Below are 13,654 nucleotides of genomic sequence, written 5' to 3'. Positions count from 1 at the left end.
TATTTAGTTAGGGGTGGGGGAGGGGGGCTTGATTTGCCTGGAAAATTAAGTACCAATTTTAATACCTGGTAAAAAGTCTCTCTCTTTTTTTCTCGGTCCGATATTTTTCCTTTTTGCTGTCCTTGAATTAAAACACAAAAAAAATGTGCTGATATAAGTTGAGTAGTTAACATACAAATTAATGAGAAATAGAATTTAGCTTTTGCCACAACTTCTAACCAACAAAAAGGACCTAGTAAATGCAATTAACAAAATAGTTTATGGCCTGCCGTTTCGACCATAGCAGAGTCTTCTTCTTCAAGCTTAATAACAACACAACAACATGAGCAGGTAACTAAAAGTTTACCTGCTAATGTTTGTTGTGGGTACACAAAAATCCCTTTCGGCAAACTAAAATCGGGCCGTGCAATTTTAAATTTGGACCAAAAGAATTTGATTAATCGCACATGGGATAGCTTTTATTTCTTAGAAAAATCTCTAGGCCCCATTCACAGGCATTTACAAATGATCATTATCTAGATTTTCCCCCTTTTTGTCATAGTATGCCGAAACTTCTGAGATAAAAAAACCCCACAAAAGTGTATGAAGATGTTGTCCAACAACCAAGGAGGTTATGCAAATTAGTTTCTGAGTTGCGTCACGTGGTGCAAGTAACTTGTGCCGCGAATTTTACACCTCTATAAACAACTTTATAACAATTATTATTGTGGCATTGTTAACAAAAACAACTATTAATTTTTAGTCTATTAATTTTGATTGGAGTAGGCCTAATGTAATTTTTGAAAACCCCAAAACAAACGAAACTAGCTGTTTGATGAAGGTTGACCAATGAAAACGACTGTTTCGGAAGTTTATGACCGATTGATGAAGATTGACCAATGAAAACGACTGTTTCGGAAGCCTTTGGATTATCACGTGCGTGCCAAGAGCGCACGAGTTTCAAAGACAAAATGGACGACGTCAAAATGTCTCTCGACCACTTCTGTGCTTTAGTGCCCAACAAAATGAAGTTTTTACGGGTTTCTAAAGACACAACTACCACAAAAGCGTGATGGTGAGTTATACATTTGAGTTTTATAATTTTTGTTTTGATTTGTAGGGTTTTCACATGATTATTTTGAGTTGAATGTGGGGGCTGTTTTCATATTTTGAGTTAAAAAAAAATTGTCTCATTAGATAGCGCCCCCTATCGGCAGGAGTAGGAAAGGTATATACAATAACAACACTGACCATGTGCGCAATCATCATCACAACATAATGATTTAGTTAAACTGTGATGAGAGGGAATGGTCTGCACAATTATATTAATTAAAAATTGGACCTTTTTAGATATATTTTAAATAATTTTGTATATTTTTCTCCACTGGCACTGCACTGCACTGGAATCTGGATGTCCTGTTTTCACGGTACTAATACTATGGCTTTTTCTTTGAATCAGAAAAAAAATAATCACGCCACATATCAACTTATGCAAACATATATTAAATCGTGATGGACATTGACAATGACATTTTCACACCACACAACGATTTTCGATGACTTCAACTGGTCCATTTGTTTTGAGTTTTGAGTCTTGTTTTCAAGGCAAACGAGACAGTACATGGTTTCCCGGGGAAGCAGTACGTGGAATAAACATTCGCAGTGACTACAAGTGTTCTGTGAGATTTTGTGTATGACTCTACACTAGAGCCAGCAGTTGTCTTCATTTTATTTAAAATATTTTTTGTTGACATTTTAGAATTACCATGGTAATTTGCAAAAAATTAACAAAATTAACAAAAAAGTGAGAATAATTATTCGCTTTCAATTTTTTAGTTTTTTTCCCCCTTTTTTTGCTCCTAACATTTATAATAAAGCGTCTAAATAAACAGTCATGTCATAAGTGAATCACCTGGACGGATGTTTAAATTTTAAAGCCATTGGACCCTTTCGGTACAGAAAAAAAAAAAAAAGTTCACAGATTTACAAATAATTTACAGGGTTTACAGAAGGTAATGGTGAATGACTTCTCTTGAAATATTAGTCCATGAAATGCTTTACTTTTTGAGAAAACGGTAAAACAATATAAATTCTCGTTAACGAGAATTACAGATTTATTTTAAACACATGTCATGACACGGCGAAACGCGCGGAAACATGGGTGGGTTTTTCCGTTGTTTTCTCCCGACTCCGATGACCGATTGAGCCTAAACTTTCACAGGTTTGTTATTTGATATAGAAGTTGTGGTACACAAAGTGTGTGCCTTGGACAACACTGTTTACCGAAAGGGTCCAATGGCTTTAATATTAATAATATTGATATGAGGGTTAAAACAAAATTCTCCAAATATATTAGAAAATGATATGAGGCACATGGCGTCTTTGAACCTGTGTATTTTTTTCCAGAATGCTCAGCAAAATGTCCAGTCATCATGATTTGATCACCCTGAATTGTGAATTGAAATGGTGTTTGATGAAACACTTTCAGTGGGCAATTTTTTTTTAAGGCCCCATTTTTTGTACCATTTAAAATTGCCTTAAATACCAAACTTTTAACATTCACAAGTGCAACTAACCTGTCAAGCCTTATGTGCTTCTAAGTTTTGGTCAAGGGAGAGGAGACTACCCTCTTTGCTTGGCAAATAAAACCACAAACATTTTATCTAGGGACTGTTTACATCGCGCACAGAGAGGTAAAAGATTTGCCCTGATTTTAGAGACACCTTGAAAACAGGACATCCTACGATATTATTTAGGTTTACTAAAATGTACATTATAAGGATAGTTCAGTTAGTTTTCATCTTGCAGTGGTCATTTAAAAAATGTAGACTCTCCAGCAGTGGAACCTGTGGTTATAGGGGCCTATATATTTAATTCAAAAATAGCACGGAACTAAGTAAATCGCAAGGTACATTCATATGTATTCATCAAATAAAGTCTGTAAAAAATCAACAAAACAACAAACACAGAAATGAGACTGACAGAGGAGGTCAAAAAGTTGACAGGAAAAAAAAACAAATATTGTCTGTAATTAATGTTTTTCTTGCTCAGCACTACTGTAATTTCTCTGTATATTGCAGCCTCTCATACCTAAAATCTATCAAAAATAAAAACTTTGTCAAGCATCCATCTAATATATTTTTTAAGGTAATTTTTGACGGAATTTCAGACTTACAAATAGTCCATATGATATAGGTAAGAAGACGCCTTAGGGTCATTCCGTGTCAAATCACCCAAAAAAAAGACAATTTTAAACCCTACCCTCTTTGAATTTGCTCAAATTTTTTTTATGGGGTAATAATGGCTCAACAAGCTCAAATTTCAATTTTCAGCTCTATCCGATAAACGGTTTTCGCGCTACGACATGCTCTTTCTCGTTGATTTCGGTCAAAATGCGCCTGACCTCTGACATTCAAATGACCATTAATCGGTAATCTTTGGGTCAAATTGGTTGAAATTGGTGTCTTTGAAAAGGAAATTGTGTAAGCTTTCCAAATATGTCTTTATTTGTTTTGTAGGAACATGTTTAGGTATGATAACCTTTTGAGTTTTAATTTGACCTTGGATTTGACCTTGTGGATCACGTGATCTGGAGATGAACTTCGGTGAAAATTTACTTCCATATGTTTCCTCAACAATATAAAAAAATTAGAGATATAATAATTTTGGCTTGCTTTCAGGCTCCGCTCAAAGTTGCCCTACTTGCCTATTCCTATTCAAAGTTCATGTACATTACATACATGTCCATACATATGTATATCATGATGTTGCTAGAGGACCATAGCCTCACTTGATATACATACGTATGGACATGTATGTTATGTACATGTACTTTGCGTAGGAATAGGCCAGTAGGGCAACTTTGAATGGAGCTTGAAGGCAAGCCAAAATTATTATAACTCTAATTTTTTGATATTGTGGAGAAAACATATGGGGGTAAATTTTCACCGAAGTTCATCTCCAGATCACGTGATCCACAAGGTCAAATTCAAGGTCAAAGTAGAGGTCAAAAGGTTATCATACCTAAACATGTTCCTACAAAACAAATAAAGACATATTTGGAAAGCTTACACAATTTCCTTTTCAAAGACACCAATTTCAACCAATTTGACCCAAAGATTACCGATTAATGGTCATTTGAATGTCAGAGGTCAGGCGCATTTTGACCGAAATCAACGAGAAAGAGCATGTCGTAGCGCGAAAACCGTTTATCGGATAGAGCTGAAAATTGAAATTTGAGCTTGTTGAGCCATTATTACCCCATAAAAAAAATTTGAGCAAATTTGAAGAGGGTAGGGTTTAACCCATTGGGTGATTTGACACGGAATGACCCCTTAACCAAGGCTATGAAATGAAAAATTTGCTGCGTGCGCCTGTTAAGCACAAAATAGACCGTCAAGCAGCTCCATGAAATTGGGCCCTGGTCCTTGCTTTATGCTTTAACCTTTGCAAATAAAATTTTGCTTTTTAAGACTCTCTGGCTTTTCCTTCTATTTAAAGATGAAAATATAATTAACTATCGAGAGTTTGACTCCTCCATTGCAGTGGCCCGAAGCAGGGCTACATGTAAGTGTCTTGCTTGGCCGCAAGTGTCAAGACCCAACATTATTACAGTGTTTATTACCGGTAGACTTTGGGGAGTTTTTGTATACACGTATTGTTTAAAACTACTAGATATGGAGAAAGTGTTTTGAGAATAACCTCATGGCACCCTCTTAAGAAACTAACAGACCCTTTCACAAAACATTTTATATTTTGTTTGTAGGTTATAACTATGCAGGTGTCATTAGACAGATAAAGTCTACACACCCAAAGTAGATGCTTGATGATGCACTGCGTGAAGATTCAAAGATGTGTTTTCAGTCAAAAGGTAAATTTATTAAGAAAAACCATAATTTGTTTGAGATGCCCGAAGACGGATATTGTACAGTTTGATCATCTTAAGCTTTAAGAAAAATGTTTAAATTTTAAAAACATTTTCCCAAAGTTAAACATAATCAAAAGGTAATGGTGGAAAATGTTTGTGAGACACGTTACAGAAATCTGCAGTGGTCAGTGATTTGCTGGTAATGTTTTAAATGCAACTGAACTGTATAATAAAAACTTTTGGCCAAAAACGCACAAAAGCTCTGTGTGTGTGATCACCGCGAGCCATGCTGTGTTCGACCTACAAACATTTGTGACTGATTTGGTTCTCATTTCTGCTCACAGGCTTAAGAGCAAATTTTTAGGCAATCTTTAAAAGCATCTCTATGAAATTTGGCCCTGGTCTATTGTCAGCAGGCATGGTTGGAAATCATAACGATGATCACCCTAGAATGTATATTAGACCATAGACCGGCAGCCCAGAGCACTTTGGTTAGAGGAACAAGGAACCAATATTTGAGTACAGAAACATTTAGTGGATAACCTGAAATAGTCAGATATGGATGTCTGCCGAGGACCCCCCGCTGCGTGTGGCACATGGACCCCCAACAAAGAGGCAAAATAATGGGCCGAATAAAAAAAAATCCGCTGCAATAGGCCTTCCAGACACCCCTTCCCCAAAATGTTTGTGTACAAACCTAAAGGATGAAATTAACAAGTTGTCAAATAAGCTCAAATTTACATGAAACTTTGTCTAACTGTCCCCGGCAGACATCCATATCTGACTATGACGGGTTATACACTAAATGTTCCTCTACTCGAATATTGGTTACCTAGTTCCTTTAACCAAAGTAATCTGGGCTGCCGTTCTATATTTGTTCATGTCAATGTAATCTGATACGCAATAATTTCATTAATTTTGGTAATACTGAAACTTTCCATAGAAGCCGAAGATGAGACCACACCCCAACCTCAAGAAGAGACGGACGAACAAGAGGAGTCTCCGAACAACACTTCTGAGGAGGTACCAGAAGAAGAAGAAGGTGAGTCATCGTTCTTCACAAGTATCTTATTAACACTTGTACTATTTGACCCATTCAATATCATCCATGTGGTTAGTAAGATGGATAAACTAGGTGAGCCTGCACTATGGTGTCATGTGGTGAATGCAGAAGATTCTCGCTGAAAATATTTCCCGAGAATTCAGGATCCTTGCAGTTTTCACACAAATCGATTCGCAAAGTGATTCGCTAACGGATTCGCAGATTCATATCAGATTTCTAGACCTTGAACGGATCCCTACACATTGCATATTCAACCCTCCTACTGTCTGACCATTTTCCTTGTCTCTATCATGTTGAATGTAATTATAAATTTCTCCCTGATTATTGTACAAAATCTCCCTTATTGCAAGAAGCAAATGTTGGTAGCTCTCACAATGTTGATACGCATTCTTACCAACACTCGAGTGGAACTGTCCCACATTGGGTCATGTTGCAGGCATGTATCAACAGACCAATGAACAACCGTTTGGATTTTTTTGTGTGCAAGAAAGGTGCTTATTGGAAGGAAACTTTGCGGGGAAAAATGATCAGTGTTTTGGACCAATCACACTTAGTTTTACATCGATGAAACAAGGACTCTTCATCTTTACAAAATCGTTCACCCCAAAGTGTGACCTTTCGTTTTCCAGACCTTGAGGTCGCAAAAAAGCTGTGTCAGACAGGCTGATTTTCATGCTTCTCCAAAGACAATTGTGGCGAAGTGAATGATCTCTGGTGTAATTGATAAGATTTACAAAACATTGATAACCAAAAAGCCTGGAATGTACTCTTTCATCATCCATTCAACCCAAATTTACACAATGTTTCATTCAAAAGTTCAAAAGAGGCTTAAAGGAACACGTTGCCTTGGATCGGACGAGTTGGTCTATAACTGAGCGTTTGTAACCGTTTTTTATAAAATGCATATGGTTGGAAAGATGTTTTAAAAGTAGAATACAATTATCCACACAAATTTGCCTCGAAATTTCCTTTTACTGCGTGAACTAACACGGTCGGCCATTTATGGGAGTCAAAAATTTGACTCCCATAAATGGCGGACCGTGTTAGTCGACGAGGTAAAAGGAAAACCGTGCAATTTCGAGGCATGTTTGTGTGGATCATTGTATTCTACTTTTACAACATCTTTCTACCCATATGCATTTTATAAAAAACAGTTACAAACGCTTTTCAAAGACCAACTCGTCCGATCCAAGGCAACGTGTTCCTTTAAAGACAACTTAAGTGCCTCAATTTGGACATGCTTTTACTGGGTTGAAAGCTTCTGTGCCGCACTACGGGGAGCAGATGCGCTAGTTTTCATTTTCTTTTATAAGAAGTCTTGCCAGCCATTTTACTTGATAAAATTGTTCTACTTCCAAAGACCAAATATCATGCATGTAGCCTTCTGTGTGTAAATAACATGTTAAGTCAAGATAGTTGGCTGTGCGAAATTTCTGGATAAAATCATTCCCGACTTAGTGATAGAAATTTTTTAAAAATGTTCATTTTCTTTCTCATTACTTTTTGTCATCCTCTACAGATCAAGTAATTCAGACGTAAAGTGTCAGATCCTTTGTTCCTACATTGTAGTGGCTGACCATTTAACAGTCAGCGAAGATATAAGCACATCTGTGAAGGATGGAGCATTTGGACAACTTTACCAACTTCAAAGGGTAAAATACCAAACTTAATATTCTTTATCCCTAATGCAAATTTAACATCTATTATATCCTTTTGGTACCTGCTGCCAAAACTTAAGATTCGAACTACCTCTAGATATTGGGCAATCTCGGTAGTCTGGTTGGTAAGACACTGCTCAAGAATTGCAAGGGTCGTGGGTTCAAATCCCACCCGAGTAATATGCCTGTGATATAATTTCACAGGACTCGGGGGGAAGTACTGAGTATACAGTGCTAACACACATCGGTGTATGGGTAAAAAAAAAAACTTCACAGGTATGATACATAATTTGTAATATTACGGAAAATGTTTGAATCAGGACCTATAATAAAGACCTACTGTTTGCAAACAATTACCAATAGTTCGGAAAGGTCCCTATGTGTGAGTAGGGTAAATTGTCCCCCCATCATTCAATGTCATTGGCTAAAAAATGGCTAAGTTTTGTTAAAAATGAAACCACCAGGGCCCAGTTTCATAGCGCTGCTTAGCGGCTGAATTTTTTGCTTACTATGCGATTTCTATTTCATAGCGCTGCTAACCGTAAGCACACGAACCGTAAGCATGCTAACCTTCCGGTGCTAACCGCTAAAAAATAAATGACGTCACAATGCAAATCCGCCCAATTTGTCTGCTAACCTGTGAAATTCGCTAAGGCTTAAGCAAATTTTTCTGCTACAGTAAGCTCGCAAATTTGCTTACCCTTAAGCAGTGCTATGAAACTGGGCCCTGGTAGTTGGTGTTGATTTGAAACATTTCTTTGTCAAAACGACATTACATCCGTTATAAAATAGAAATGTCTACATGCAGTCTTATTTTTGAGACCTTTGTTTTTAGCATCTTGAGTAATCCTTAAGTTATCATTGCCGTGATGAGAATAACCTCGGGGCACCCTCGTAAGAAACTAACAGACCATTTCACAAACCATTTTATATTTTGTTTGTGTTTAGGTAATAACTACAGATGTCATTGGACAGATAAAGTCTACTCCGCCAAAGTAGATGCTTTATGATGCACATGAAGTCCTGCGTGAAGATTCAAAGATTTCTTCTCAGTCAAAAGGTAAGAGAAACCATTTGTTTGAGATGCCTGAAGTTGGATATTGTACAATTTGATCATACTAAGCTTCGAAGGAACACGTTGCCTTGGATCGGAAGATTTGGTCTTTGAAAAGCGTTTGAAACTGTTTGTTATGAAACGCAAATTGTAAGACTGATAATTTAACACAAGAATATATTGATCCACACAAGTATCACTCGAAATTGCACGATTTTCCTTTTACGTCGCGAACTAAACATGGTCAGCCATTTTATGGAGTCAAAACTTTGACTCCACAAAATGGCCACCCATTTTTTCGTCGCGACATAAAAGGAAAACTGTGCAATATCAAAGCATGTTTGTTTGGATCATAATATTTTACTTTTAAATTATCTTTCAAACCATTTACATTTCATAACAAACTGCTTCAAAGGCTTTTCAAAGACCAACTCGACCGATCCAAGGCAACGTGTTCCTTTAAGAAAAATGTTTCAAACTTACTCTTCAACAAACATCGCTTGCAGAAGAAAAAAAATCTTCACATCAGCGAATGTTTGCCGATTGCCGCTGCATCCCACACACGTCAAGCCTTAGAAAAGCTGTGGAACCAATTTCTACAACGCATTTGTAGAATGTATGCGGTATAAGGTTACCAACAGTGACGTCATGTAGGCAAATCCTGAGTGCGATGGTTTATTGGATAGTAGGATAAGATTGGTACCTAACTATACGAATGAAAACACATTTGAATTTGCCGCTTTCATATCATGCGTGTGTGGAGTTCATGCTGCATGCTGATATGATGGCAATGTAACTTTTGAATACTTTTTCGAATCTGTTGTGACAGCGAGACGTATTGAAAAACAAAGAAAAAACATTCATGATTATTTTTTGTATAGCGTATCAATAGCGTATTTTTGTGACAAGTAAATAATATCGCAGTCGAGAGGACGCATCGCGTTTGTGGAATACCTGTCTAAGGAATGCGTCAAAAATATCTCGAAAATGAGGAATGCACAGCACAATGTAAGAAGTGTGACATGTTCAGTCTACGCTGCAGTTTATTTTAAAGCCTTTTAACCTTAGTAGTGCTGGCCCAAAATCCAAACAAATTTTCCCAATGGCCCAAAATCCGGACAACGGTTTTCAGCCTTTTTTTTTCCATAACCCACTCGCAGGCCTGAGATGCGTGCTAGTTCTCGTTATGTGTTATTATATAAGACGTCTATTAGAGTGCACATAATGGCCAGCCCTTTTACCTGATATAATTGTCCTACTTCCAAAGACCAAATATCATGTTAAGTCAAGATAGTTTGCTGTGCAAAATTCCTGAATCCGGAGAACGGTTTTCAGCCTTTTTTTTTCCATAACCAACTCACAGGCCTGAGATGCGCGCTAGTTTTCGTTATGTGTTATTATATAAGAAGTCTATTAGAGTGCACATAATGGCCAGCCCTTTTACTTGATAAAATTGTCCTACTTCCAAAGACCAAATATCATGTTAAGTCAAGATAGTTCGCTGTGCAAAATTTCTCAATGAAATCAGTCCCCCCCTTAATGATTGAAATTGTTAATAAAATGTAAAAAAAATTTTCTCCTTACTTTTTGTCATCTTCTACAGATCAAGTAATCCAGACGTAGAGTGTGAGATCTTTGTTCATAGTGGCTGACCATTAAACAGTCAACGGAGATATAAGCACATCTGTGAAGGATGGAGCATTTGGACAACTTTACCAACTTCGAAGGGTAAAATACCAGAGTTAATATTCTTTATCCCTGATGCAAATCTAACATCTATTATATCGTTGTGGTACCTGCTGCCAAACCATAGGATTCCCTGCAGTTTAAAGTGTTAGTAGTGCTTGCCCAAAATCCGGACAAGTTTCCCGATGGCCCAAAATCCGGACAACAGTTTTCCGCCTTTTTTTGCCATAACCCACTCACAGGCCTGAGATGCGTGCTAGCTTTCATTATTTTGATTTGATTTTTTATTTTATTTGATGCTTTGATGTTTGGGATTTGCATTGATGGTCTTTTTTCTTCGTTTATTCTTTTATCTACACAGGCCGTCATTGGATGTTGGCAACAATCTACCGTAGCAAGTGAAACAACTTTGAAATACATTTGTGCGAATACACAAAATAAAAGGTAGGATACATTTTTTTAATCAAATAGGCTTAAATGCACTGGACACTTTTAGTAATCACTGTTAGCGTAAAAACTTACTTTGATTAATGGGGAGCTGTTGATAGTATAAAACATTGTGAGAAACGGCTCCCTCTGAAATAACGTAGTTTTTTGAGAAAAGCAATTTTCCACTAAAATATTTGAATTTTATTTTGAGACCTCAGAATTTTATTTTGAGACCTCAGAATTTTATTTTGAGGTTTCGAAATCAAGCATCTGAAAGCTCACAACTTTTTCTTCCATTTTTATCTCACAATTTCGACAAGTTCAAATTTGCACAGGTTTGTTAATTTGTGCATGTTCAGATACACCAAGTGAGAAGACTGCTCTTTGACAATAACCAATAGTGTCCAGTGTCTTTAATCTTATAAACAATTCCAGGAATGTGTCAGGCATGCAGATCTGCAGTTGATCAGCTGATTTCCTTCTTTTGGTTTCTTAGATGTGCCTTTGAAAATTGCAAAACAAAACTCATTATGTCCCAGCTAAAATGCATTTGCTTGCCTTTATGTACCTCGTTGTGTTGCTTACAAAAACTCTGAAGGCAAAACTTTAAACATTAAACTAATTTTGGGTAGATATAATACCTCAGTCCAGTAGCAAGGAGAGACTTACTAAGAGACCATAACCAGAACTATGTTTGAGCATTAGTTGTTTGTTATTAAAGAGACACGTTGCCTTGGATCGGGCGAGTTAGTCTAAAAAAAACGTTTGGTAGTGTCTATTATGAATTGCTTGGTTAAAACATGTTTTAATGCACAGTTTTTCCTTATCATCGTGAACACAACACGTCTATTTGTGGAGTCAAATTTTGGACACCACAAAATGGCCGACCGTGTTGGTTCACATAGTAATAAAAAACATGCGATTTCGAGGCATGTTTGTGTGGATCATTATATTCTACTTATTTTCTGCTAACAACAGCTATATGAAATTGGGCCAAGACGTATCGCTAAAATCACTGTCGTAGTGTTAATTATTTATTGTTTTTATTCATAAGAAAATGAAGATAAAACCATTTGCACACCTCTGATTGTGGGTCTTTCAAACCAAAGATAAATGATTGTAAGTGGGCTTTGCGCTCGCAAGCTTTCACGCTTTGTGCCCATAGTTTTGTTTCAACACTCTATCACATCCCTGAAGTTTAGCAGCTCATTACCTGTTGAAAGTTTCACATGCTACTTCTGGAAATTCTTGACTGAAAACTATTGGATTGAAATTGATATAACTTTTCTAAATTTCAAGATGTACCAATACTTTGACGCATATATTCAGATGTTTGTTGTTTTGGCCTAGTTAAAGGTTTTCTTAACTGTTTAATATTATTTCTCTTTCCTTTCTTTCATCCTCTACAGATCAACTAATTGAGACAGAGAGTGTCGGATCTCCGTTCGTGTTCCAGCCCATCACCAGTGGACAGTATGCCTTTTTATCAGCAGTAGTTCAGTGTTTGTAGCTTAGAATTTATAACTACTTGTATCTGGGATGGATCTTAAGGTTTAATCTAATTTCACCAAGATAGTGAAGGCTTTTTTGAAAGAGCATCATTGTCTGCAAGATTGAAATGTGCACATCCTGGGTGTGGTGAATCATTCATACGTTCCTTGTGTGGTGGTCTACCTATATTCACCCATGGTGAATCATTCATACTTTCCTTGTGTGGTGATCTACCTATATTTACGCATGGTGAATCATTCATACATGTACTTTCCTTGTGTGGTGATCTACCTATATTTACCCATGGTGAATCATTCATACTTTCCTTGTGTGGTGATTTACCTATATTTACCCATGGTGAATCATTCATACATGTACTTTCCTTGTGTGGTGATCTACCTATATTTACCCATGGTGAATCATTCATACTTTCCTTGTGTGGTGATCTACCGATATTTACCCATGGTGAATCATTCATACTTTCCGTGTGTGGTGATCTACCTATATTTACCCATGGTGAATCATTCATACTTTCCTTGTGTGGTGATATACCTATACTTAACCATGGTGAATCATTCATACTTTCCTTGTGTGGTGGTCTACCTATATTTATCCATGGTGAATCATTCATACTTTCCTTGTGTGGTGATCTACCTATATTTATCCATGGTGAATCATTCATACTTTCCTTGTGTGGTGATCTACCTATATTTACCCATGGTGAATCATTCATACTTTCTTTGTGTGGTGAATCATTCAAATCAAAATTCCAAATTGATATGTCAAAGGCTTAGTTGTATGTAGTTATGTTTCTCTCACTATTCATTTAGGCCATTCAATTTAGGTGTGCTGATGTCATGGAGTTGACAAACTTGGTTGCCATATAGTGGAGCCGGCATGGGAATTTTCCCCCCCTTTTTTCCCCTTATGGGTTTTAGGGGGGTTTTCGCCCATCTCATACATCAGCAACTAGCAGCCAGGCAACTTTTCAGCTGGTCAGCTGATTTTATGGTTCTGGTTTTCTCAGCCATTGAAAATTAAAAAAACACAGTAATAAATCTTGCTGTGCCTATTTCTGGAAACCTCAAATCTTTTGCAAAAATTCAGAGTTGCATGTCTGAAATAGGTGACACTTTAGTGTCAAAGACAAATAAAACACAGTACAAAATCCTGCTGTGCCTGTTTCTGGAAAAAAATGGTTTTTCTTTTGTTTTTGGTCAAAATACAGAGTCGCATGTCTGAAATAGGTGACACTTTAGTGTCTAAATAGGTTCATTAGGTGTCAAAGAAAATTTGACACAACATTATAGGTGTATTTAATTAAAACTGTTGTAGATTAGTAAACATTTCATTACTGAATTGCCCATACTTAACCTGGTTTTGCATATATTCGCTACACTTTCACCTGTGTTTCGAATTTCCTTTGT

General features: G+C 36.8%; 1 long non-coding RNA gene across 1 annotated transcript; it reads left to right on the top strand.

Moving 5' to 3' along the window:
• Window positions 1-948: 948 nt before the first annotated feature.
• LOC139944547 (uncharacterized) lies at window positions 949-12,631 on the top strand. Its single transcript, XR_011786973.1, has 8 exons — window positions 949-1,054; window positions 4,745-4,849; window positions 5,790-5,888; window positions 7,429-7,561; window positions 8,516-8,627; window positions 10,225-10,349; window positions 10,669-10,751; window positions 12,146-12,631. It is a non-coding gene; the product is annotated as an uncharacterized lncRNA (long non-coding RNA).
• The last annotated feature ends 1,023 nt before the right edge of the window (window positions 12,632-13,654 follow it).

This window comes from Asterias amurensis, chromosome 11, assembly GCF_032118995.1.
Source record: "Asterias amurensis chromosome 11, ASM3211899v1".
Classification (NCBI taxonomy): domain Eukaryota; kingdom Metazoa; phylum Echinodermata; class Asteroidea; order Forcipulatida; family Asteriidae; genus Asterias; species Asterias amurensis.
This window is presented reverse-complemented; position numbering and strand designations above follow the sequence as displayed.